The sequence below is a fragment of the Falco peregrinus genome, chromosome 7 (genome assembly GCF_023634155.1).
Source record: "Falco peregrinus isolate bFalPer1 chromosome 7, bFalPer1.pri, whole genome shotgun sequence".
Lineage (NCBI taxonomy): Eukaryota > Metazoa > Chordata > Aves > Falconiformes > Falconidae > Falco > Falco peregrinus.
In genome coordinates, this window is record NC_073727.1 from 33,772,007 (window position 1) to 33,798,492 (window position 26,486).

The 26,486-nt window shown below is 43.8% G+C and overlaps 1 protein-coding gene and 1 non-coding gene across 4 annotated transcripts in view; one reads left to right on the plus strand and one right to left on the minus strand.

Moving 5' to 3' along the window:
* Window positions 1–11,727: 11,727 nt before the first annotated feature.
* TRNAE-CUC (transfer RNA glutamic acid (anticodon CUC)) lies at window positions 11,728–11,799 on the minus strand. The gene has a single exon. It is a non-coding gene; the product is annotated as a tRNA-Glu (tRNA).
* A 274-nt stretch (window positions 11,800–12,073) lies between these two features.
* NCOA7 (nuclear receptor coactivator 7) overlaps window positions 12,074–26,486 on the plus strand; it is a 98,790-nt gene continuing 84,377 nt past the window's right edge. Inside the window, exons 1-2 of one of the 3 annotated variants that reach the window (XM_027786098.2) lie at window positions 12,074–12,590; window positions 14,363–14,546. The gene's annotated coding sequence lies outside the window, so the exon portion shown is untranslated. Of the gene's footprint in view, window positions 12,591–14,362; window positions 14,547–18,971; window positions 19,122–19,231; window positions 19,320–26,486 lie in introns of those variants that run through there. The other 2 variants (XM_055809781.1, XM_055809783.1) reach the window with 2 other exon arrangements.

The following is a 26,486-nucleotide window of genomic DNA, read 5'->3' on the forward strand; positions in this document are numbered from 1 at the left end:
CCCTCTAAGAACTAAGAACCTGGTAGGAGGTCTCCCATACATCCTATCTTGTTAAAAACTAAAAACGGGCAGCCCCTGACCTGGTTCCACCTAAGGGATTCAATCTAATCGATGTGCCCCAAAGCATTACCACTTGTTGCCCTAAATGCAACATTTTACCTCATTATACAAAAAAAAAAAAAAAAAAAAGTATTTTTGAGAAATATTTCTAAGAGACTGATGAAGGTGTACCTATTTTAGCATTCTGAAACAGCTCACCATGGATGGATTTGTGCAGCCTGTGTGCTTGGGCTTATTCCGTTTTTACTCTCATGAAAGGTGCCAGATTCATGGACGCCGAGTTGCTGATGTCTCCTCTATTTCTTGTTTTGTTGTCTTTTGTCTTGTTTTGATTTTTAGTCTGAGTCATCTAAAGGGACCAGGACATGAGGCAGGAGCTCAGCCTTTCATGCCTGTTTATTCCTAGCCTCTGTTGGGAATGGTACCTCTCTGAGAACGGATGAAGATTTGCCAAGTGAGAAATTATTGGAGAAGCATATCTCACAGGTGCTGTTGGAAAGACATCAGAGGGTAATAGCTTCTGATGGCTTTGGTTGTAGCTGTGCTAGCAGGTCAGAGCTGAAGGAGACTATGCAATTTTTAACACGGAGCAAGTGAAAGCTGTTTCCTTGGCGTAACCATGATCCAAAAGGTAGGACTCATGGCTGTGCATGCGCAACCTTACTTCAGCCCTTTTCTATCTTTATTCTGCATTTAATGATGAATGGACCCGGAGAAAGAAGAAAGTCTGTAGTTCATATAATTTAGGACTAGATCATAGCACATAGCACAAGAACACAAATCAGGCTGCTTGCTCAAGAACAAGCAGTTGGCTTTGACTAACTTCAATGGGTGCGTTTGCAACCTTAAATTTCAGTTATCAAGAGGATCAAAGGAGGTTATGCAATTTCCTAGAATGTTTTTCTTAAGAGGAAAAAACTGAAAACCAATTCTGTCACTCAACATTAGCAGGCTCGAAACCCTAGCCCTCAGCAGCGCAAATAAAAAGCACTTAGGCTGCTGTAGCTGTGGGACTAACTGTGTCACACAGCACCAAGAGATTATAACTCTAGAGAGGAGACAGGCAATTGAGAGGTGGTGCTGCCTGCCTTCCCTTTGCTCAGATCGCAAGTGAAGGAAATCCGGCATTAGGTATTGCCCAGGAAGAAAAACCGGCTACTGTGGCCAAGGGCTGAATGCATATATTTAAAGCAGAATAATCATATCCTGGCTGTGACTACATCTACCTGAGCAATTGCCAGGAGGTGCCAGTTCATGCTGCTGCCTCCTCAGTGTGAGCCTTCAAAATGTTTATTTGCAGCTATTCTGAAAGACGGTACGTCAATCAGGATGTGATGAGACAAGTAAAAGGCATTTACCAAAGCCTGGGATGTGGATATTGGCAAATTCTTAGGGCTAGTGGAAATGAGAACTTTCTTCTTCATAATACAAAAATGGTCACAAGCATCTTTTCCTCAGAAGATACTACATCAGAAAACACTACTGAAGTATGAAGTTGGCTGTTACCGGCTCTGTAGTCACCAGTCTCATCAGTCACCTACTTCTACAAGCACCTATAGCCTGAGATCACACAAATGAGGACCTGACTGATTTAAGTCACAGGTAGTTTTGTCCAGCTTCAAGAAAAGATAAAGAAATAGGTAGATTTTTGTTTGCAAGCCACATTTGTGTGAGGCTATTGCCTGAACCTGAGTGTAATTTTATTCAATGCTGAAATTTTTACTCGTGTTCTGTTCCTCTGCTTCGCCCTTTTACACAACAAAGACGTGCGTTTTGGAAGCCAATGTGTAAAGGTCTCAAAAGGGATGACTGCAGCAGCACATCTGACCATGACCAGGAGTGATAAGCAGAGGAGCACCAGGCAGGTGCTAGAAATGTTGGGATCTCATCTTGAGGGTAAACCAAATCTTTCCTGATTTACAAGTGAAACAAAATTTTGACACATAGTTATCTGAAAAGGGGTGGTTTCATTTGGTTTGGTGTTTGCATGGGGTTTTTTGCCTCTGGTAACTGCTGCTACTGGAAGTTGTAAAGTGCTATTAATGTGTAAGTACAGTCACTTAGCATTCAGTTGCCTAAATATTTGCCATATCCTAAGATGGGCTCCAATATCACTCTGGAACGTGCAGGTCTCCCTAGTGTCCTGTGTCACCTCTGCCAACCCTGTGCAGATTCCTGGGAAACCCGAGGTTGCTTAACCGGCACTAAATATGTAATGTCAGGCAACTGAATTTCTCCTTCTGTATCTTGCATCATCTCTGGAGAGATAGAATTTGAATCTTAATAATATTTTCATGTGATTTAATTTTTTCAAAGAATCATCCTCCTTCTCACCTGAAGATACAACATAATAGTATCAAAATCATTTGGTGATAATGTGCTATTATTATCTATCAGTCTTATAAAACTAAGACCACTCAACAACTCATTCAGCACTAACTTAGAATTTCTCTTAATGGTCTGGCTGTAGCAGTGGCAGGGATTGTAAGATGATGTCAATAAGGTTTCTTTTTAAAGGGATATTGTTCTGGATTCATGGTGACAGTGCAAAGCCGGGACACATGAATTAGTGTTGTACCAGGGAAATCAAAAAATCAGGAGCAAAAGGAAATGAATAGGGGAAATAAAAGGAAATGTAACTGGTTGAATTACTTTCATGGTCTGGAGAGGCAGACTCCTTTTTTACAGCTACAGCTACCGATACTGAATTCAAGCAAAGCTAAATGTTTAGACAATGTTTATCTGAACAGTGCTATCACTTATTCTACAGGAAAGTCCTTCTGAGGTGTTGACTTAATTTTGCTTTCTACACAGTCCATATTCAGCATTTTTCTCTTCTACAAAGGAAAGTCTTCAGGATGAAAAAAATACCTTGATGCAACACTGAAACAGTGATTGCAATCACCTAACAGCTGGGAAATTTCTAACTCTGTCCCCATCTTCATCTATGTTACACTGCAATACCTCCTTCTATGGAATCAACACACTGCTCCAGGAAACAGTGTCTTACTGGAAGATGTAAAGAAAAGTGTACCTGTAAAGAATACCCATAGATAGTATTCTATATTACTGTGGTAGGTGAAAATCTAGTAAATGAGTACAAGGCAATCCATAAACCTAAGGAGACAAAATTACAACTACTTAAAGGCCTATAATTTTTTCCCCCTAGTTTTGATTTAGCTCTGAACACCGTATTTTATTTTTTCCATCTATCACAAGAAAGACTCTTTCCCAAGGAATTTAAAACAAAATGTTATGCATTTAAGGTATAGTTTCACAACTAGATTAGCAAGATGAGATTTGTTGTGTGTGGATAGTTAATTAGTTTTTAATGGCACTTCCCAGCACAACCCTTTTATAATATACCCCAACATATACTATAAAAAATTTAACAAATATATAACAAATACAAAAATAACATTGTTTCTCTACCCACCTCCTCTCCCTCTGTTGCTTTCTAAATGTATTTTGGTGGAGGAGAAGGGAGTTTGTTTGTTTGGGTTTTCTTGGGTTTTTCTGAAGAGGCACTGGGGTAGCACGGAGGAGCAGTGGCAGGGCACATGGGCTCCTTAGATGTGAGGAGCATCTCCTTTCTTCTGAGCAGGCAAAGCTGCTTCCTTGCTTTTTCCCTCCCCTGCCCTCTGTTTGGGCAGTTCTCTCCCTCATTTTCTGACAGAAAGGGGATGCAACCACAGCAAGATCCCTGCTAGGCAGCCCAACTTCAGCAGCAGCTGGTGGCAAGGACGAGCTGCCAGATCAAGCTGTCCCAGTCTCTCTCACCGCACTCTTTTCATTTTGTTGATCATAAAGGCCAAAGTGTGTGTTTTTTGATAATTACCTCAGATCTTCAGCTGCAATCTGCCATCACCAGTGTCTGCTTCCTTCCCTCCTCCTGTCACGAGTCTGATACCCGTCCAGCTACAATGACTTTGTCCCTTCAATTTATTATTGCAGTTAGCAGATAAAAGTGCTAGAAACAGGAATCTCAAAACAAAACAAATAAAATGTTTCTTGATACTGCTGAAAACTGACCTTCATGTGCCGCCCTGTCCTCCTTCAAGGCCTGCTAAACCCACAAGAAAGATTCCCATTAGTAAATCACTATTGGATCATTAAACCTTTTTAAGGCAGTATGTGCCTTACCAAGAGAATGAGGATTACAACACAGCAGTGGCTGCTGCCCACTGACAATCATGGGAACCGACCTCAGTAATAAATCCATTAATTATCTGGCTCGCTTTGACCGGTTCTCACGCCAGAGCAGCTCCTTTGATGTGACCGTCAAAACCTAAGGATGCCCAATAGCAGTAGCCACCAACAAAACAATACAAAAGTAATAATTCAATATGAATATGTAAAACCTGCTTTCCCATATGCCCAACTTTTGCAGTGGGGTATTTCTGTGCCTGTGATGTAAACTGGAGACAAAAAAAGGGAAACAAACCCCTTTTTTCCTCTGTATATAACCTTTTAAGAGAAGAAAAGCTGGACACGAGAGATACTTTTTAGCTACCATTGATGTGCATGGCTTTTTCAGCAAAGGGGCTATTCCCTGTTGCTTTTTAAAATCAGTCTGGTAGTTCATCATTTAAGGACTGAACCTGCAGAGGGGCTAAGGATGTCCCTCTGAGGGACACAGAGGAACTATTCCTCTTCAGTGGGACTATTTGTAAAAATGAAGTTATTCATGCTTTTAAGTGCCTGCAGGACCAAAACTTTAGAGGACACATTCTCGTTTGTCTGATTTGCAAAAGTATTTAGTTATCAAGCTCCTTCTGATACATCAGAAGTGTAACTGTTTGTTAGCCTGCTTCTTGGTTGCCCATCTGTAAAGTGGAATAATGTTATTTAGTTTCTTGTCCTTGATCTTGTCTAATCAGACCTCAGACTCCAGGAGAAAGATTGTCTACAAACTCACGATCGTCTTGTGAGCACCTTTAACTAGAATTTCTCACCCTTACCATAAGCATCCAGTTAATACAAGATAGTAGCTGTCCTGGAGCCCGGATGCTAATGAGGGAAGCAAATTTCTGAAGGCATATGGGAAGACATGGAAGAAAAATCCCCTTCAAATTGTATGACCAGGGGAGAAGCAGAATTTATTAAATTACTTTTAGCTGTTCATTTTTTTTACTCTTAAAGAAAGAGTACTCTTAAAGAAAGTATTACAGCAAACTGTAATAAACACTAGGTACAAAACATTTTAAGATACCTGGTTTTCAAAAGGGCTGAGGTACCTGTAAGTATACCAACATGATAGGAATGAATAAATAGAGGACACTACTTTTGCGTATTGCTGTGCTGAGCTGTCATGAGGGAATCGCTGCCGTGCTTGGGGTTGGGTGACTTGCTTGCTCATAGGCAGATGGCTGCCTGCTTCCACTGCCTGCGGCATGTTTCTCTCACACTGCTGTGAGTTACCCACTCCCAGCAGCCCAGCAACGGAGTGCAGTCACCAAGAAAGCAGACAGGTGGGGAGTGACAGGCACCTCTTCTAAACTTCTGTGTTTCTGAAGTGTGACATGTTGCAGCGAGCTGTTGCATACTGCCTACATTCACAGTCACACCAGCAGCTCCAGCCACTCCTTTCTTACCAAACAGACTTGGGGAGGTCATGGTGGGAAGCTCAAAGGTGGGCACTTTGGAACCAGGTTTGGCAGGCAGGCAAGGGTGTCATGGTGACAGGAGCTCATGCTCATCTGTCCTCTCGTGCTTCACACACAGCTTCAGCCTGCTTGCTCAAAGGGAGATGAGTGCTGTATGTGTGGAGGGATGAAAGCCACCCAGCAGGCTACAGCAAGATGCTCCATTTCGATTGACCCAAGGCCATACTCTAAACAAATCTGAAGCTGAGACTTGCAGTCAGCTTGGGGTAGGGAATGAACAAACTGAAGGTTATATCCTGCAGAACTTCATCCTGATGGAATTAAACAGGCAATCTGTTATCTGAACAGAGGGGGTGATCATTCCTTTCCTTTAATTTATTTTGCTGGATCTCATGCACAGAACTGCAGCTTACACAATATCATTTATGCCATTTATGGAATACGGAGTTGTCATTTATGCCAAAAAATCCCTTGCAAAGGATGCAGGGCCAGTTTGGGTGCATAGCCACTTGGCAGCAGAGCTGCAGAAGGCACCCTACATGGCCATACTCCATCAACTGCCTTGGCCTTGCCTGTGTCACTGCTACTCCCTGTTACATGCAGTGGGCAGCACCCCCAGCCAGAGCATGTGTTGTAATATCAATTTATAGGCTGTTATTATTTTTCTGCTTTTGCGGGAAGCTGGCACCTCCCAGATCCTTTTTCCTGCCAGCAAGAGAAAGATTAGGCACAGCATAACATTGTCAATATAGTTTACTAAAACGTGATTAATCAAAAGAGCACATGGGAAACAAAGCATGGAAAAGCAGAAGGTAATGATTGACTGTAGCCACAAGGCAGTAATAAAAGGGGTCTAGAAAGCAGATTTTCAGCATGCAAGTGAAAAAGTTCAGGCTTTTAAAAGGATCAGAGCTTTCATAATTCCATGATCAGAGCACTTCTTAATAAGACATGGCAATTGCTCCATAAAGGACTTTTTGGAAAATGATCCTTGGATAGTATTATCTAGATCTGTGTGTGGTAATTAAATTTGCATTGGACTTTCATTACCATCACCTTAAATAAAATGCCTTGGTTTGGACAAAATAATTTCTCTTTTAACATAATTAGGAGTAAAATTTCCAGCTGTAGTTCTGAAGGGACAGTTCGTCCTAGCAGGATTTGAAATGATGTTGTTCTGTTTTTCTAGTTTATCTTACTGTCCAGGAGTTGTTCCATATTGAATCTGTACCTAGGAAAGAGACTTATAGTTACATTTCAAGATAGCAATATTTTACAGTAAGGATCTTGGGGAGAGATGATAGGATAGGGAGGGGGAGGGAAAGTCTGGAGAATGGATTGTATGCCTGAAAGCATTTTTTTTTCCTTCCATCTCCAGCAGTTTAATAAACACTTAGCCTTGTTTGTGTCCTTTGACTGCCATGGTGACAACAGCACCAATGTCATAGCGCAGTGCTCCCATGTTTTATCAGCCTTATGACTCTGTGCAGAAGGGAATGAAAGCAGACCCTTCTTGTCTCCCCAGGATCCTGACTTGGGATACAGAAATTCTGGTTCCTCCCTTTGCCTTGGCACAGATTTTTTGCATGATCTTCAGTTCAAAATCTACAGGTGAAAAGCAGAGGTGCTGCTGGCCCCTGATGGGAGTGGCTGTGAGGATGAACACGTCCACGGCCACATGGTTCTTTGTCACCCTGGTAATGGCATATATTATCGGTGTGTAAATGCCACAGACAGACTGAGGTATTAAAGAATCCGAGTCATACTCCTGATAATCCTTTCTAACTTCTCTTTTAAAAATGCTAGATTAAGGCTTTTTAAAAGCTTGAAAAACTTTCATGTACAACCTCACACTCAAGGAAACATATTGCATATGATTTGGCTTAATAACAGCTTCATCTGTACATGAAGTTGGCTTTATCAGCAAATAAAAAGCCTTCATTACTCTACAGCTCGTTGGAATTAAACAGGCACAATGTTAATCTACGGAATTAAACGTGAAACCTTCAGAGCAGGGACCGTGCTGGGAGGCATGCGTGGGTGGTGGCAGGCATGGGACCGGGGTGCCACCTCGTGGCATGTTCAAACTATATTTTTCTAAATAAGCAGAGGCTCAGTGCCTTGTAGAGGACAGCAGGAAGTTGTGCTTGTTTATGTCCACAATAAAACAAAAAATAAGGGAATAAGCAGACACCAGAATGTCCTGTGAACAGAATAAATCTAATGACAGCATGACTTCAGATAGAAGTGAAATATACAAGCAAGTAGAATATCTGCCATTAGGAAAAAAACAAAAGCTTTTGCTTTCTAAAGAGTCTGTTGGTGTAAAAGTCATGCACAATTTTACATTCATTCACAGGCAAGATATTTCATATAAGATTGGAAAAAACTTAAGAAGTAGAGTCAATGTAGGGCTACAACTTAAAGGAGGTAGCCAGAAAGAAAAGTTAATGTCAGAGATAGAAGATCAAGTTTGGATGTGAAAGCTCCTGCTCCCAAATATTCCAACAAAGTATGAAAAGTAAGAGTTAACAGTTTTAACCAGAAACTCAGCTGCTGGTTTAAACTGATCTATAGTTAAGGTATAAGTTTCTTCCTTACCTTCCTTCTTTCTATTGCGGTGCATTCCAACCAATCTCTGCTGTGAGATGGAAGGCAATTGGTCAAGCTTTTGAGGAAGAAAAATTAAAATAAAAATACTTGTGATCCAGTACCTCAGAATATATCACAGTTAGAAGCAAATTCAGCTACACTGCAAGAATGTGATGATGATGATAATAATATTGATCTTATATTTGTTTGAAATACCTTTGGTTTAGCCTGTGCAGCCAATGTGCCAGATTGCTTTTGTAATGTGCTTTTGATTGTACTGCCAGTCCTCTGCAAAATAGCCCACCTCTTCTGGGGCTTCAGCATGCTAGTGTTATCAGTTTCTTATTATTTAAAACAAAAATATCAACAAAGACATTAGGAAAGCTGCTTCTTCCACCTGTTAAAAACAAGTACCCTGTTCCTTCCCTCCCTCCCATTAATGTAAGGCCCAATAAACAGGGAGTCAGACACTGCCATAACTGTTTGACCCATGCTGAAGATGAATGCTGATCCTGGGGTCTTTTCACCCCAAACCAGGACACCTTTAACCACAGTGGGACCTGAAGTGGCAGGATGCCAGCAAGAGGACTTGTTCCCACTCCTTGCTGGGTGGGTATTTATCCTCTGCATGAGGGCATGTTTCAGGTCTGACATCAGACTGAAAAGGGATTGGGAAGGCCATTAAGCAGCCTCTTCAGAGACTATGCTTCCATGCCTAGCAAAATACCAACAACTGTGCTCTTTCTTTGTGTGCAAGAGCTATTCTGGTGGTTTTTTTCAGGTTTTTAAAATCTTACATGTGATTATCCTTTCTCAGATGACCCTAAAGCTGGAGTCACGATGCTAAAAGCATGCAAACATACTACTACAAAATGTGTTAAAAGAAAAGGAAATGCTTCTTTTGTTCCTATCCTGTAAATGCATACCTATGTTTTTTCTGGAAAACTACTCAACACCTGAAATTCACTTGTGCTGCTTCTAAAATGACCCATCATTTTCTGAGGTAGAAAACAGCAACTTCTTCCATCAACTTGGTAAGGCATTTCACTGAGGCCAAAGAGGGTGGAATCTGAGAGCCCTACACAGCTATCTTGATGCAGCTTATGAAAACTGGTAATTATAGGGAAAAGTCCAAGATGAAATAATAAAATGAGGACTTCCAGGATCTTAGGAGACCCACTGAGGTATTCCCTTTGCCCAGTCGCACCCCCTTGATGAGATGCTTGCCCATCCCACTCTTAACAATCTCCAGCCACAGGAATGTAATAATTCTTTAAGTTACATCCTTTGGTCCTTGTATTTAACTATTATTTGGCACCTTTTCTTAACATCTAAAGGGAAACCAACAGTCTTTTTGACTGTTTGCTTTCTGCCTTAAAGGAAAGGTAATCCCATCCCTCTGCACCGCCTTGAAGCTTCTTTGTCATAAAAAATATAGTGGAGGACCTTGGGATTTCTCATGAGACACTCCTATCTGCATTGGAGGGCAGCCCAGACTGCAGTACGCCTCTGGCACACCCTGGGAAAGGCAGCCAAAGACATTTCTTCCAGTGGTGCTTTCACATCGGGGCAAAGTACTCCTGCATAAAGCATGGCCTGCCAGTATTACAGAGTTATATGGGTGATGGAAGGGGCGTGACTTGCTCCTAGCAGCAGGGAGGACCCCTGTTAAAGCATAATCTGCCAGGTGTGCTAGCCCCTGTTTTGCCGTCTAAGATACTATATTCATTTATTTTCAGTATTTCTTGTTTTACCTGCAGCAGAGTACTGGGTCTGGCTAGGATGGAGTTAATTTTCCCCATAGCAGCCATCATAGTGCTGTGCTTTGTATTCCTAGCTAGAAGGGTGTTGATAACACACTATGTTTTGGTTACTGCTGAGCAGTGCTCGCACAGCATCAAGGCTCTCTCTTCCAGTACTGCTGCCTCCAAGGCCAGTAGGCTGGGAAGAAGGGGGGAGAGTCTGGTAAGGGACACATCTGGGACAGCTGACACAAACTGACCAAAAGGGATATTCACTACCATATGACTGTCATGCTTACCAATAAAAGCTGAGAAGGGTGGGGGGAGGCATTAATTGTTAAGGCATTTGTCTTCCAAAGCAACTGCTATGTGTACTGGGGTCCTGTTTGCCAGAAAGTCAATGGGCATCACCTGCTCATGCAAAATAGAGATTTTTTTTTTTTTTTTGCTTTGCTCCCACACATGGCTTTTGCTTTCTTTCATTAAACTGCCTTTATCTGTCCTGCTGAGGGGGGCTGAGAGAGCAGCTGGGTGGGCACCTGGTGACCAGCCAAGGTCAGCCCACCACATGCAGGTACTGCTCCAACATGAAAAAAGAGGTCCTCCCACTGCCCCCTCTCTCACCCCAGAAATCATAGCCAGAGGTGAAAGGAGCAGGGCTACAGGTAAAGAAGAGCAGCTCTTGCTGGAGCCCTGGGCGCAAGTTTGGGTGTGCAGCTGACGTGCTCTGCTACAGGACAGGGCTGGGAGCTCCAGGAGGAGGAGGGGAGGCACCCACTGCTGCAGGACTGGAAGGGGCTTTAACCCATTCTTGTCACCTCTTTCCTCCACACCTGCTGGGACACCCACACCGTTTTTAGGAGCTGAGGTGTGGTGAGGGCTTCACTGCAGGAGGGAGCAAGACAGGTGCTAATGACACAGAGGTATTAAAACTCCCTTTGCCCTCCCCATTTATTTCTTTCCACCTCCCAAAGAATATTTGGGATCTCTCTCATCCCCCTGACCATATACACAACAACCCTGCATGGTAGGGGCTGTGCAAATACGCTGCAAAACAGTCTGTTTGGTCCTCAGGGGAGAAAGCGTCATGGAGAACAGCAGCCCCCCTCATGCTAGGGTGGAGATGAAGGGGATGACAGGGGACAAACCCTCCCCACCCTCTCTGCGGGAAACAACCCTGTCAGAAAGGCACGTGCACACCAGTGACAGCTAAGGGAGTCCCCACTGCCATGGCTCAAACATTCATGACAATACCAAATGACTGTTCATCTGTGAGGGTAAAGGTGTGGGAACACCCTTAGCCAGAAAAAAACCCAAAAGAAACTATGGTTATTTCTAAGTGCTGGCTGACAGCCTTGCCTGTGCCCCTCTCTCTAGGCAGACACTGCTCAGCAGCCCTCTGCTGACTTCCAGAAACCCTATGGGTGGGCATGGGGTGTCCATAGGCAGTTTTGTGAAGGGAAGACTTCCAGACAGGTGCTGCGCACGGGTCAGGGTGCTGAGACTTTGTACACAACCTTCACGCATGATGCCTCCAAACTGCCAAGCATATCTTAATTTTAGTTTTAACTCGCTGCTGCGCAGCTACGCCGAAGCCTCCGGCTCGCACAGCAGGCGGCTGGATGCTCCCTGAACTGTAAATGCAGAAGGACTAGGCCTGAAGGAACCCTAAAAAACATGAGAGTCTGCGAGGGTAGGGGTGGGGATAAGAACAAGAAAATTGAGCTTTCCCTGACCGGGAATCGAACCCGGGCCGCGGCGGTGAGAGCGCCGAATCCTAACCACTAGACCACCAGGGATGCGTTGATACGAAATGCATCTGCTTCGCTAAGAACTGAGTCCAATAACCACACCCGTTCCGTGCCACACCACCCTGCTGGCTGGTCTTCTTTGTGCTCCCGCCTTCTGGGCAGTACCAAGTCCCGGAAGCATTGTGTGTAGGGAGGGACGTACCGTTCCACCCTACGGAAGGGGGCGGGCGGTGGGGTGGCGAGCAGAGGGGGCGCCTCAGGCGAGGCGGGTGACGGGCCCTCGTTGGAGGAGGCAGGGGGGATAGCAGGGGGAAGGCCGGGCGGGACAGGGCCTCAGGCCCTGCGGTCAGTCCGTCGGTACCGGAGCAGGAGCAAGTGTGCTCCGCACAGCGCGGCAGGCGAGGGCTGCGCGGCCCGGGCTAGAGGGTGGCTCGTTAGGAGGAAGGCTCCGGCGTGTGCGGCGACCGGGGCTCCCTCCTCCCGCAGCCCCAGGCCGCTGGGCTTGTGGCCGCCCCCGGCGGGAGCGGGGCTGAGCGAGGTTATTTTTAGCGCATTTCGTGTTGCCCGTTCACGCTGTGCCTCACAAGACGGTCTCCCTGCGGGATGTTGCTGTAGCGGCTCCCAGCAGGGCCTGTCAGCCAAGCGCTCCGCGCCGCAAAGACCGGCCGGCGGCTGCCGCGAGGGGCGGGACGCGCGCGCTGGTGGCGCTTCCCGCCGCGCGGTCCCGGCGGCCCGTCAGGCAGGCTGCGGCGGCAGCGACCGCAGCTGCGCCGGTTTTCGGTGTGGGGTCTGCAGGGGAGAGCCGATCGCCTCGAGTGGGAGCCTGTGGCTCCGCAGAGGTAAACGGGGTTGGCGGTTGGCTTGGCTTGCCTTGCGCAGCCAGGGCCTTCCCACGCGGCGGGGAGGGATCTGTGACTTGGCTGCTCTCGGTAAGGTTGCTGTGAGAGGGGTGAAGGCTCTGCCATCGATGCAGATGACATCTGCATAAGTGCTTTTTCTTCCGGTGTCTTGATTTCATTAGCAAAGTAGATCTGCAAGCTGTACTGGCAAAAGTAATTTTTCCTGTTTAAGCAATGTCCGTAATATAAGAGGGTTTGTTCTATGCAAGCAGATTTCTCTAGTTCTCAAACCCTCTGCCTCTGAAATGCACTATATGAGAAACCTTTTCCATGTTAAGATAGGTAAGCTTCAGACTGTATGCTTGCGGACTCTGCAAATACACAGTAGCTGATCTTTGAAAGCTTTAGAGTCCAAAAACAAACCTGGGGAGACCACTTTCCTCAGGGATGTACTCAGGAGGTTTGGTGTTTGATTTCTGCCTCACCAGAGTCCCTGTTCAGCCAGTGGTTTATTTCATCCCAAACCCTTCATGGCAGCAGGCTTGAACAAAATGTCTATCCTGATTACGATGGAGCTTGCTTTTGTCAAAATCGAGCAATTTTACTGGGCAGTGAGGCAGATAACTTAAAAAATGTGAAGTTACCATAAGGCCCTGCTAGATACAGTCTGTCTTATATACTGTAAGAACTGCATTTCACGTGCATATATTAATAGCACCTTCTTTGGTAAGACCAAGGTATTTCAGGCCTTGAGGAGACAAAGCTGTGGAGCACTGGAGGCAGAACACAGCTCAAAATGAGACACCACCATGTCCTGAGGCCATTGCAAAGAGGGGGATGTGCTTATGTGAGAGAGGTCACCTGGTCCCAGAAGGTAGCTTTGCCCCTTGAAGAGAAAGGCAAAGTGGGACCTGGTTTCCTGCAACTCAGAACCTACCAGGAACACCAACCAAATATTAAGGTGGCTCTATACTGCAGAAACTGAACTACCTTTAAAGGAGTTTGCATGCTTCACTAGGTCCACAGTGTCATATTTAAAAGCATAGGCTTCTCCACCCTGGGGGCTTCTCAGGTGGGTTTTGAGGGGTACTGATTTCAGTGCTTCTGTGGCTGTGATGCTAGGAGCGCTTGAGACAGGTAGGTTATAACTAAGGTAGGTCCACCCACATCAGCTGCATTTGCAGTGTTGCAGTTGTGTGTTACAGAAGGGTTGTTGCCATTGTTTGTTCTTAAAGTGCCTCCGTTGTGTGATACCTCAGAGGAAGGTGGGGTGCACCCCCTGATTCTTAAGCTGCCTGAGTGACAGAGATTAAATATTCTCTACAACAATTTCAGAAAAGTAGCTGAGCCTATGAAAGACAAGATCTCATGGCTGATGGCAGGGCAGGCAAATGTGTTTTGTCCATGCCTTAGGAAGCTGTTAGATGTAGAAACAAATAATTTTTGCTCTGTTATGCTTGACAATTATCAAGTTATTTTCAAGATGTGTAATATACTAAATTTTTATTGAGCAGTGAAAGGTTTGTTGATTACAGCTGTGAGAGTAATGAAAACTGTAATGTGTGTACTAGAGAAGTTTTACTGAAATAAATATTTTCCTGGATGTGATCTATGGTTGTGGGGGGCAGGGGGCTGACCACTAGACCACCAGGAAAGTAGCATTGAGAGTCATATGAGGTATAGTTATTTTTAGAAAAAATCTTTCTTTTCTGTACAAGTCATGTGCACTGACAAAAGATTATGCCTCTTCTCTAACTTCCTATATCCAATAGAGAAATGCTTCAGTGAAACTGTCAGCAATTCAGCCTCCTGCCAGTGCAGAAGCAGCCAGTGCCTGTGCCTGCATCCCTTTCTATGCTAGCTGAAGAAGAATGGTCTTCCCAAAAGTGCCAGGGAAGGAATGTCAGAGGCTGATGTTTCTTTTCACTTAACGGAACAGTGTGTCAGTGAAACCAAGTGAGTAACATTCAACATTAGAGGTACTGTACCCCAGCTTTCACAGTTTGGTATGCAAAGCTGAATTTTGGAACCTGAAAAAAATCTGAGTGATTGCTTTAGATACAAGCTAAATTAAAGCATGCAATTAACTTGTCTGTTCCATATGAATATATTGCATATTATTATTACTTTAATTTGCCGTGTTAATTGATGTGTGATAGTAGGCTTACTGTGTAAAAATGAGTAAGAATAACATCAATATTGCTAATTTACTGAAAGTGTATTATTTAGGTATGTTTCTGCTATAAAATGGTAAGTAAAAATTGTCTTTAGTACTTGGGGTACATGCTTCAGCAGCAGTGAAAATCCTTGATTTGCACAGAAACTGTAAATAGTATTTATAAGCATGTGTAATGTGTACATTTATCGCTCTTCTCTTTCCTCAAATGTATATTTGATCTGGAAAATCTTGACATCAGCTTTTTTTGCTTTAAGTTAACCTGACTTAAAGCGTACATCATCCCAGTTTCAAGGGGTTGGAGAGGAGAGGGAAGGAAAAGATGATGCACAGTCTTTTGCTATTTTATGTTTAATTTCCATGCACGGTCAGAATGGTTACTCAACTGTTAGATTATAATGATTTTCTGGAGGAAAAAATACTATTTTATTTTATATTTCTTATATCTGTTTTCACCATAATACTGTTTTTATGTAAATAATCTAAGGAAAAAAATCTTGAAAGGCGTTGTCCAAATGTTACAGCAGTTCTGATACTCCTAGCTCCGACATCATGTTCCAAGCTGTAGGGTGACTTGCTCTCTCTTCTTGTAGTTTAAGTTAAATAGGGCTAGGGGGCAGCATGTGAGAATTTGCAGTGTCATGTCTTAATACTGTGCGCACTAGTCATTTAGTATTTACAGAAAATATTTTAAAGATCCTGAAGAAAAGTGGGGGAGTTACCAGCAATTATTTTTATAAATACTTTTACAATTTTTTGTATTGTTTTCCTTGATCTTCTGTTCTTCCCCTGACACCGTATTTGATCCAGGAAAACCTGTGTCAGCTTTTTTTCTCTTAGCTGGTGTTGAAATGCACATGATTCTGGAGTTTGGGATAAGGTATGGTGGCGGGGAGTTTCATCTAGTGTCCACTGAGCTCAACCAGATACCATAGTTGAACCAAATACGACTTTTTTATCACCTGTCAATGTAACTCAGCAAATTCCTTTTCTTTTACAGTCTTTCTTCTGCAGAGCATTTTGGAAGCAGCTTTTGGTTTGCTCCACCAGACAGTAGAAATGGGTGCACAGAATCAGTTATTAGGGGAGAACTTCTTATAAAAGTTTCAAGCTGTGGTTTCTTTCTCTTTCATTTTTGTGAAACTTGTAGAAATTTTCAATACCTCTTTTTTAATTTTATTTTAATTTCATCAAATGATGAAATTAATTTTGAATTGAGTTATATCTAGACAATCAATTCAAAGTTACAGGGTTAGTTGGGGACACTCAGAAAAATCATCATTACATAAACTGAAGAAACCAGGCTAAAAATAGCAATGTATTGTTACAGAAGTCAACCCCTAGTGCATGGTAGGATCAAGCAGAGCCTCAATTATGAATAAAAGTCTGCCTGCGTGAAACCTATTTTGTGACTGCTTCACGGTGAATAATTGTAAGAGTAATTGGGGAAAACCAGGATGACTGCTAATCAAAAAAGAAAAGATTGGTGTCACCTTTATTTTTATATCTTTTAAAAACAGGACTGTTGCAGTATTCAAGCTCATCAGCGTAATTCTTTATGGCAGGTTGTATTTCTTAAATGAGCTGTAAGGTAACAGTTGCCAATGTTAAAAAAAATAATTGCATGAGCCACACATAGGCAATACAATATTTATTTCTGATATTAGTGTAAGCTGATCTGAGTGCGGGCCATGAACATACTATACCTGTGACAAGTTTTTTTTCTCTGTAATGTATGCAGCTCTATTAATATACACTGAAGTGTGTATTATGGAAGATCAAAACCCATTCAAACATTGTACTTAAGTATCCCAAGTTTGTTCTGTCTTCCATGTGTTACTATGCATGGGAGTTTTTCTGAGAAATCTTTTTCTAGGGTAAAAAGTCACAATTTGGAAGTGATTCAAACAGAAAACTTGCATTTTTATCTCCATCAAAATAGTGCAATCAGTGATAAAACAAATTTGCCCAATCCTGAAATGAGTCACTGACATGACTCATTTTTTCTATATTTTCCTAGGTAAAATATTTTCCTAGGTAAAGATATTCTAAGCATTGATAGCACAAAGACACAGTGAGTTAAACAGTGTTAGGTAATTTGTATTCAAATTAATTGCCATGGAATGTATTGCCACGGGAAAGAGAAAACCACTCAGACTGTCTTCTATCCTCTATGCTGTAGACATCAAAACTAAATTTTATTTCAGAGGTTTTATTTCAAGTGTGATGTGTGTGTATATCTATCTATCTATCTCACGTTCATCGTTGTAATGTCAGGCATGACCTCTTACTTCCAGACTGAGTAAAATAAAGTGATACAATTGCATCCCGCTCGCACAGTGTCTTCTAATGACATGAAGTCTGTGGGCTGAGCTCCAGGCAGTAACCCAAAGTGTCATAACCACAGCTTGTATGATGCTTCTGTTCCAGTCCAAGCCTGCTTATTCTGCTGCTCTGACAGGAGTTTGAGTGATTTCTTCCTCATGCCAGTAGGCTAGAATATGTATTTGAAATGCTTGGGGCAATGTAAATACTGTAGAAACACATAGTTTCTTTGTCTGCTCTATGGAATCTGTGCATTACCCTCATAGAGCTTTCTACACAATACAATAGAGGTGACTGTGCTTGGAATTAGATGGATGGTGAACTGGTACGTTAGGACAGAAACACCTTTTTCTGGAACTCAAGTAAGGTGTTAGTCACTGTCATTGTTGTGCAGGTTGAGCTAAGAAATAAATAGGGTTTCCACCACTCTGATGAATAGGGCTGCATATCTTCTGCGATTTGGCAAAAGAAGTCAGGTAAATGGTACTATTTTAGGTCTACAGTTTTCTTCTTTTTTTTCCCCTGTTTTGTTATCTAAACAGTGCTGGAGCAGTAACTGAGAGCAGGGCGTCGTTTTTCTGTGTTGTGCTAGAGAACCCTTGTGCCAGTGAGGTCTTTGAGATTTTAACCAATGTAACTTCGGGTTTGCCCATCTTTTGCCCGAGTAATAATACACATATAAGATGTCGTAGCTGCAGTATGCTTTCAAAACATATCCTCTAAGCAGGAGACTACATTTTAAAGAAAATCTGTGTCTTGTAAACTGTTTTGGGAAAAAAAAATCAGATGCAAACTTCAATTTTAGCTGGAAGTACTGCAGCAAATTCAGTGGAGAAGTCAAGGCAGTTACTGTCCCGCTACTGACACTGCATGGTAGAAAGCATATGCTACGAGTAGGGTGATGGTAGTGGTAGGGTGTGGCTGCGTGTCCATAGTGGAGTTGCATTTGGTCCTGAAAACAGCACATACGATTTTTAAATGGTCTTTAAGCAGCTGTTAGATTAAAAAGTAAGCCTCTAACAAATACCTTTATTACTTAGTACTTGTCAGATTTATAACGTTATATTGACTAAAAAAAAATATAAATTATTCTTGAGACACCAGTGTACCACTTGCTATTTTATCTTGGCAGACTTTCTTAGCATCTGTGTGTATATGTGTATGTATACACTTTGTGTTACTTGAAGTTTTTATTTATGTGGGTATCTACCTGTCTTCAGGCTTTTGTCTTGAAGAATGTGGCACTGAATGATGTTACGATACCTTTTAGGCCTTTCCCTAAGCTTTCCAGTCTTTTCAGAGCTGATCACTGACTGGAGGAGGGAATGGGAAGCTAGATCTTGTTTAGGCTAGCTGCCAACATCTAGAAGGGTTACCTGGAGTCACCTCAGGGAAGGGAATGGAGTTTCTGGTAACTGTAGTGGGTTTGGTTTTTTGGGGTTGGCTGAAGAAGCCTGCATGCTGGCACTGTGGAAGAAGCAGCAGATAAAGCTTCCAGGCGTTTGCCATAGATCTAAAGGCTTTGGTTAACCTCAGTTTCCCAAATCGGTGCTTTTCTTTTAGTACTTGCCCTTGAAAAAACGCCTCCCCGGCGGCCGGGCCCGGCACTTGGGCTTTATAAAGAAATACGCCGTACCGGGCCCTCCGCTGGGCCCGGAGACCGACCCCCTCCCCAGGCCAGGGCCTGCCGGCGCTGCGGCGGCCGGGTGCCGAGGCCCGTGGGGCGGCCTGGGGGAAGCGCGCCCGCCTCTCCCGCCCAGCGCCCCGGTGCGGGCCCGCTCCTGCAGCCGCCGGCCCCCAACCCGGCGCGACCGCGACCCGCCGCGGCCAGGGCGGCAGGGCGGGGCCGAGCGGGAGGCGGGATCGGCGGGGCGGGGCCGCGGGCCGGGGTGGAGCGGCCTGGCTGTCGCGGCTCTGGCCGAGCGGGGAGCGCTGCAGCCGGCGCTCCCGCAGCGACTTGCTGCCGCCGTCCGGCAGCGGGGCCTGGGCGCCGCGCCGCGGGGCCGCCATGCCGCCCGCCCGCCCTGCAGGTGCGCGCCGCGGGGGAGGGCGCGTTGCTTTCCTGTTTACGCCGTGGCGAAGGAAGGCGGGGGGCGGGCGCGACTGCTCGGCCACGGCTTTGTTCCCGGGCGGGGACCGGGCGGGGAGCCGAGCGCCGGCGGGGCGGGGGCGCGGAGGAGCCGCTTGCCTGCGCGCTTGTTTGCAGGGGCAGCCCGGCGGCGCGGGAGGTGAGGGGCGGCCGCGCGCCTGATGCATTTCCGCCGGTGCGTGCGGGGCCGGGGGCGCGGGGCGGCCGCCGTGACCCGCCCGCGGTGACGGTGATCCGCCCGCCGCGCCGTGCCTGCGAGCCCCGGGTGCCGCCGCTGCGGCCGCCTGTAGCCAACCGGCACAGCTGCGTGGGTCGCTTTGCTGGCTTTCACGGCTTCAAGCCTCGTTTATTTCCTCCCTCCCCGGATCTTGGCTGATTTACTGGAATGTTCCAGGCTCTCTATATATTAATTTATAGTCTCAGGTTGTCATGATTATGAAGTGCTGCCGGGTGCCAGAGCTGTGTTAGTAACTGGGTTTTGTTTCCTTAATTCGTGCAGCGGCCTTTCCTCTCTGTACGTCATCATACAGTGCTTCAGAGTTGTTTTTTGGCTGGAGGGGTTTACCTGTGCGGGTGATGTGTGTACCGTACTGTGGGGCTAAAGGATGCAGTAACTATTTGTCCTCTAGGTGATGAAATAAGATGATGAACACTTCAGCTTAGTAACAGGCTTTTACCATGTGTTTACTTTATATGCCACAATTACTGTTCTCCCATTAAGTAGTCATACATTGCTTGTATTAATGCATAATGATGGACTTTTAAGACTGGTAGCTGCCCATTAATCGATTATAGTTTGCCTCAAATGTTGTGACCCAGAGTAAGGGCTTGTGTTTGGATGACACTTAAAGTGCATATTGATGAATTTTCAGAGTATATTGTATCAGCAAGTGTTTACATAGCATGGGAATCATATTTTCATAATATTGTTCTTTGTGATGTGTATGCATACACACACAGAGTTCAGAAAATTAATGGAGAAGGCAATAGAAAATGCCAAGAAAAGTATGTGTGCATATATATACTCTATGAATGAAAATTACTTTATCAGAAGTCTATGTCTTTAAGGTAAGTCAGGGTTAAAAATATCTGAGTTCTAGTGCATTTCAGGCTGATATATTTCATCCGTTTACCAGGAAAATGCTCATAAATGTATACAGAATATTTTAAGGATCTAACCAGGATGTAATGTTGGTCCTGTGAAGAGCTGTATTGAAGCTGATGGGACTGCTTGTAGAAAAATCAGTCTGATTGTTTTCTCCCCCCCCCCCCCCCCCTTTTTTTTTTTTTTAATAACGGATCAAAATCTTGGGCTTGGAGTGAAAGTCTGTGCTTCAATTAAATTCAGTACCTTTTATCTTGTTCTGTATTTTGTTATGAAAAAAAAAAACACTTCTAGAAAACCTGATTTGTCTTAAGTCAGTTGCGAGGCACAGTCTCTAAGTCTCGCGCCTTGCTGTTGTCCAGTGTCCTGTTCTCACTGCACCAGTGGTCAGGCCCCCATTTGGGTTCATCATGTCAACTGCTGAAATGATAAGTGGTTCCCTTTGGAGTTGAAGTGACTTGGAATTGATTTAAGCATTCTTTGTCTTATATAGGAACACAGCTTTGTTGCTTTCTGTATCTGGGATTTTGAAAGAGAAGGGTAAAGTTGGCTGCGGATTGACTGTAGTAAATATTTGACTAGCTTATGGTCCTGACTTCAGTGGACAGTTTGCAAATCACTTACAGTGTTAGGGAATAAATCCCTCTATTCAAATAGAGGTGAATTCATTAGAGAGTGATTCGGGTTGGAGAATAACATTTCTTCAAAAAGGTTAACAACACTCTAAGAATCCTATAGATGGGTACTGCAGCTAGAGTGGCTTCCTGCAGTCACCCATACAAGTGAGTGTTTCAAAGTTGGGGAAATCAGTGTGAGCCTCTGCAGCGTGATCTAACACAAGAAATTGCTGCTCCAGGCAGCTGGAGATGTTTGCAAATTATAATTGTGATGGAAATGAAGAGTGAAGGGACTTGATTTTCCTTTCTTTCCAGCAGGCATTGAAGGAAAGCTGGAACATAACCAATGTCAAGAAAAATGGTATAACTCCCTGTCTGGCACCTGGTTTGTGCCCTCTGTGTCTTGGCAGGTGCCAGATGCAGCAGCAGTCGTGGCCTTCAGCTCTACTGGCAAGGTGCATCTAGTATCATCACCCAACAAGCAGCAGACTGACAAATCTCTTCTTCCTTGTGATCAATAAGCCAAAAAGGTCCAAGTCTTTACAGGTGCAGCTCTTGTTTTAGTGAGGTATCTGCTCACTGGTGTAGTTATTGATGGTGGGGATGGCTTTTTGCCACAAAGTTAGTGGTTTCTCACTCCCTGCTGTGAGGGAGCTGGGCCTCGGGATCTGCACCCTCGTGGAGGAAAATGTACAAGTCATGCTGCTGCTGTTGCAAGTTTGTCCTGGGGCTTAAGATCACTTTCCCCAAAAGAGGAAACAATGCTGCAGTTGAGGAGTGGAGTCAGCATTAAGAGCGCTTACTTAGGTGGCCAACTTTGACCAGGAAGAAGAGCAGGGTAGGAGAAACAAGTTTTCATATTTTTTCTTATTTTTCTAAATCTGACTGGTTTCTGTATTCCTGTGTCATTTTTCCCTTGCCAGATTCATGAAATGGTGAGGCAGTGACGAAATTCACAGCAAGCTAGAGGGATTGTATTTCCCCCACAAACATAGTGTTTCAAATAGATATATTAAACACATACATGGGAGTGTTTTTTTCTTCCTCGCCTTTTCTTTGCAAACCCTTCTGATTGTAGGTGGAAAGTTATACTTCTTTGTTCTTGATCAAGATGTCAAGTGGGTATGAGCAGCTGTGCCACTGCTGGAAGGTGTCTGTTATGAACTGTTTGTTCAGTTTAGGGGTGGGTAGTGCGCTGCAGCAGAGCAAGGCGCTGTGGGTGTGTATCTGCAGTCTCTCCTTGCTTGCCTGCAAGGGCAGGGTGCAGTCAGGCTTCGTGGGATCTGTTGGTACCTCCCAGTGGGTTGCAATGTAGAAGATAGTAACTAAAGTGCCAAGAAAGGTGAGTGACTCCAGGTGCAATGCTTTGCTCTTGCACTTGTGCTGCTCCCAGTCTCTGATGAGTCTTGGTGAAATAGTACCAGTACTTCAGCTTGGTACCTTATAGCATCCTAGTGACATGCCTGTAGTTACTTGAGACTTAATTACTTGTCATGGATCCACAGTTTATCCTTTAGGAAGACTTCTGGCTTCAACTTGGAGGTCTCAATGGATAGAGTACTTATCATAATCTTAATAAGCATTTCTGATTGTTATTTATCTTGTTTTTAAGATGCGAGCTGTGCTTTCCATTGCGTGTTTCAGACTCCGTCTGTTGTCATGCTATGGCCTTGTCAGCTAGATGAAGCTGTTCCCTGCTCTCAGTTATTCTGTACCCTGTAGTACTCATGTTGTAATGAAGCATTAGGCCTCCTCTTTGATATGCTACGTGTCGATCCCACTGAGGTGCCATTTTTTTTTCTTTTGTAGCCTTTGTTATGGCTACTATGTGTGTTTTACAGGGTGGGTTTTTTTTAAACATCCCATTTGAAATGCAGGCTGTATGATTACCAATCATATTAAGATACAGTAATATCAACCTGGTTAACAGGAACAGAAAACATCCAAGTTGATCAGGGAAGTTATACCTGATTATACAGGCAACATTTGCATTTACCTTTTGGTTACAGTGTTAAATTAGGATTTGTTTATGTTTAATTCTGTGTTCACTTAGCAGGACTTAAAAGCCTTTTATTAATAGTGACTAATTTGTAGGAAGGAAAATTTCTTACAGTAGTCTCACTCATTAGTGGCTGACTTTGGGATCTTCCCATAGTGTTTCTGTAGATACCTGAGAGCCATTTCCCCAAAATCTAAGACTCCCCAAGCAGAAAAGAGCTGTCCTAGTGTACCAGTTAGAGGAAATCACAGCTTTGTTTTACAGAAGTTCACAGTGAGAGCTACTGCTTCCTTGAACTCAGCCTTATCTGAAGAAAAGGTGATTTATTCCCTGACTCATTTTTCAAGTAAATTTAACCTTTTCTAACAGTGATTTCTCTATCTGCCACTACTCCTGTCTGTTTTTTTCTGCTTTCTCTCCCACATACCATCTGTCTTATTTCTGGTTTCTTTTCTTTTGAAATACTCTAAGCTAACGCAGCACATAGAAAAGAAGTATGAATATTTATAAACCATCACTGCCACCTTGTTCTGAGGGGAAGAGGTATGGATAGCTTCCTGCCAAGTCAGTTGATGCTGGGATTGCAGAAACCAATTGGGATCTGCCTACTTGGATTACTTGGAGGGGATGCTACAAGGAACAACTCAGTGTGGTCAGTGGTTCAGCAGTATTTGCGTGCTGTGTCAGTAGTCATTGTGCATGAGTAACATAGTAGGCAGCTGTAGTTAACTGTCTTGTGGTCAAGTAATGCCCCAGTCTGGTGGCAAGGGCTTTATTTTACTGTCGCCTTAAGCGGCAGCATTTCTGTATGCTTTGTAAGTAGCTGTACTGATGCCAAAGACCTGGACACTTCTGATAAAGCTGGGTATAATACTGTATGCAGGTTTTGGTAGCTGTTACAAACTCAGCAAATGTTTGTAGGCCATAGAGTGGCTTGAGTTTTTCCTTCATACTTCTCACTTTGTCACAAAGGCTCAGATAATTCAGAGAAGCATTGAAGAGTAGAATAATTTTACACATTATTTGTATGAGATTTAGCATATATATTAAAAAGAAATTCTTCACTTGTGACATATAAGCAATGTTTGACTGTTTGTACTTGCTTTTTTTTCCATCCTGGTTGCTGATCAAACCTTCTGCAGTGACGCTGCTGCAGACTGAAAGGTTAAAGGTAGGAGCAGTGATAACCCATGATGTAAAATTCAGGCAGTTGCGTTTGTCCCAGCTCTAAATGCTTCTGAAACGCAGGTGCTGTCTGGTAGATGTGTGGTGTGAGTGGTAACATCCTGGTGAGAATGGGTGGAGAACTGAGGAGATAAAACTTTGACTGTTACTTTGTTACAGAACGCTGTGCTGAAGCTGCCCAGGTATGTGGTGAAAGATTGACTTTGCCTGCTTGTAAGCGAGTCACTTGTGCAGATATGGCCCAAATGATTAACAGCTATGCAACAGCTGATGAACATGAAAGTCCCCTTGCCACCCAGATATGTGAGGTCAAGTAGCAAACAGCCTGAGTAGTCATCAGAGCATTAGGAGACTAATTGAGAACCACAGAGGAATGAGACTGGTGGCTTTCTGCCAGTGCAGTAAGTTGTGCTCCAGTCCTTGTGCTTAGGTATCAGCTGAAGAAATTTCATTTGATTGACAAGTAATTTGTTTTTTGGGTGGATTTTTTGGTGTTGTTGTTGGTGGTTTTTTTTAGCGTATGATGCTGAGCTGTGTTCATTAGGTGGGCCTTGCTGTTAGGGGTGAGTAGATGGTGGGAGGTGGTTTTCATTATCACATCACTGTACAGAGGCTAGGCAAGAACTTCCAGTGACATCTACATTTGTGTCCTGCTACAGCCATGCGTACAGGATGGAAAGTAAAACCTTCTGTGTTGGGCTAGTGCTGTTGTGGTTGATCATTGGGGCACATTTGTTTCCTTACCTGCAGGAATTCTGGATTCTTTAAAATTGAGATCTGCTGCTAGCTGATCAATCAGTGGATGAATTGTTAAGTGGGTTATTTGTTTTGAAAATTGGATTTCCCTTTGTGATGCATAATTTCTGTTAGTACAAGTAACACATTGGTTGTCATGAAAAGAGCTGGAGATTAGGTTTTTTTCTCTTGCTCTGTTGACACTGTGCACTTAACCCTATTGTGTGAGTATTAAGTTTGTGTTTTGTCAACTAGTTGTGTCCTTTCCTGAGCCTTGCTCTGGTAGTTCCCAGTCCCAGGCTGAGCCTGGCAGGTTTTATGAGTGGAGGACTAGAAACTACTCTTGAGACCATAATGGTTCAGCAAGTACAAGAAATCCAGGATCTTCTACAGGGAGGGTGGGAAGAGCAAGTAATGTGAGCCCCAGGAAACAACCAGACCTTAAGCAGTGGTGTGTGTTGGAGAGTTCTGGGCTCCGTGGATGGCGAGCTGTGGAAAAAACACTGTGCCCAGGAGGGTGGTTCCTAGCCTTTCTGCTCAACCTGGAGCGCGCTTCCAATTAAGCTTGTGAGAAGAGCAAGGAAGGCACATTCCCTTCCTTGTTTTCCTCCTGGGAAGGAAATGTGGACCCAAACCTGGCAGAGCAGGGACATGCTCTTGCAGAATGGAGCCCTACTCCACTAGGGGCGAGCCACAACTGAACAGTGCTGTGGGCAGTCTGTGCAAGTGCCAGCAGAAAGCAAAAGGAAAGCTGGTGGAGCTAAGGGGCTGCCTGTAGCATCAAACCTGATTTTAAGTTGATTCTGAGGAAAAGTGTATTTCTTTGTACATGGTAACTGTAACATATTCATTTTGTCATGTAGATCAGCGTAGGATTTAAGATGTAAGGGCTTCAAGTTACAAAATATTTTTTTTGGCAAAAATATTGTCATCCCTCAGTACATGGTAACAAGCCTTTGAAAGTCTGTCTTATGGCTGTGGTTTTTTTGGGTTTTGGTGAGGTTTTTTTTTAGTATCAAGAAAGTTTGTAAACAATCAAACTTTCTTGGATGTCACTGAAATCAGGACTTCACCTTCAGTCCTGACCGCAGTTTTCAGCTCTTAACTGCTTTACAGTCAGCATTATATTGCACTTAAAAGGCTTTACCTGGTACTGTAATTTGTAACTGTTGTTTAAGTTTGTATTTCTTCTTCATCCCATGTACGATTTGTGTGAGTTCTGTGATGAAAGAGCTGTGGATAGTTATTACTGAAAGGCTCTAGGATGACAGGATACTGTGTTACAAATTGGAATTTACTTTATGTGGCCTTGAAACATCTCTTTCTTCCTGCTTCTCTTCACTTTTGTTTTTTGCCTTTTACTTCACCAAGTCCAGCAAGCAGATAGCTCAGAAAAGCAGTTTTGACCTGTGGAAATGAGTGCCAGGTCTTACGTACTTATTAGGTTAGCCCAGCTATGTGTTTGAGAATGGAAGTGTGCATTTTTGCCCTAGGTCTTGCAATAGTTATTGTTGAGAATATGAATCTAGCTCTGGGGTAATGCACTTCCCACAGGTTATGTGTCAGTCCATTTTAACTACAAATCACTAATGCACCTAGACAAGGGTAAGTGTAAGCTGCTTTTCCTATCCTTTTTTAAAGGTGTAAGTCTCAACACAGCTTGGA